Raw genomic sequence first — 1267 nt, 5'->3', positions numbered from 1 at the left:
GGTTTTTTATTTTTTTTTTTAAAAAATTTATTTTTTAGCTTTTTTTTTTTTTTTTTTTTTTTTTTTTTTTGCAGTTTTCTGCAAGTTTATTCCAGATTTGTGGTGCATAGATGCTGAATGTTTCTTGGTTCTGCAGACCTGAGTGGTCAGAAAGGCTGATACAACAACTGAAGTTGTTCAGTGATATAAGTAAAATTTATTTTCCTCAATAAAGGCCATAGTAAACATATCTCTTATTTGATGCACAGCATCAAATATGCATCCATGCTTTTGTCCAAAACAAATTTTATTTCCAGCTGATATGCATTTTGAGAACATTTAAGGATTAAATAAAGTAGTTTTACCAAACTGCCTTGATGTTTCATCATGTCCACGACAATGCTGAAAATAAAATAGTAACTTTGTCTGTCTGTCCATACCCACCAACATCAAACAGAACAAACTCCTCAATGCTGACGAAAAGTTGCAGAGGTCGTTGGTTTTGTGTGATGCATTGGAAGGTGGGTCTCTCATAGAACGGCATTCATGAAAGAACTGTCACTGCCTAAGGCATAAGCAAACTAAGGGGCCCCCAAATTCTTCTCAACTTTTCACACAGAGTTCAGATGTAGAAATCTCAAATTTGTAGTTTTGTTTCCAAAGAAGGAGCCACTGCTTTTAAAATAATTTGAAAGTTATTGCTTCAGAACCCAAAAGAGCTAATTATATATTAAAAAAATATTTGTAGTTTAAAAGTTATTGACAGAAATAATTTATTTTATTTTGTTTTCCCTTCTTGTGTTGTAACTGGAGTCCAATTGTATGTGCCTTCCCAGTTTAAGTGACTCATCAAATTCATTTCTCTTGAAATGCTGCACTCCTGACAAAACGACTGGAAAGAAATGATCTTGGCTTCATAATTTGATGTGATTAACAATGTGAAGTGAATAATGTAAAAGCCCTTTTTTTGTTTGTTTTTTTTTTGTTTGTTTTTTTGTTTGGCTAAGTACCAGAGAATTTGTGGGTGTTGAACGCACAAGACATTTGAACAACCAGCTACGGAGCAATGAGCTTTCTTGGAAGTGGGGCCCCAAAGCACATCCTGCTCAGTGCCTCGTAATCTTTTGCTGGCTCTGATTAGAGTACGGGTCTTCAAATAAGTGGAATCCAATAATATAGATAAGTATATCGCTACCAGGTGATCTGAAACATGTAAATGAGTGCTGACGGGCGTCTTTACCCTTTTCGTCTAAATGGCAACACATTTGAGCTTTTATTTCCCTCAATG

This window comes from Poecilia latipinna, unplaced genomic scaffold (assembly GCF_001443285.1).
Source record: "Poecilia latipinna isolate Pla-1442-1.1 unplaced genomic scaffold, P_latipinna-1.0 Scaffold2321, whole genome shotgun sequence".
Classification (NCBI taxonomy): domain Eukaryota; kingdom Metazoa; phylum Chordata; class Actinopteri; order Cyprinodontiformes; family Poeciliidae; genus Poecilia; species Poecilia latipinna.
This window is presented reverse-complemented; position numbering follows the sequence as displayed.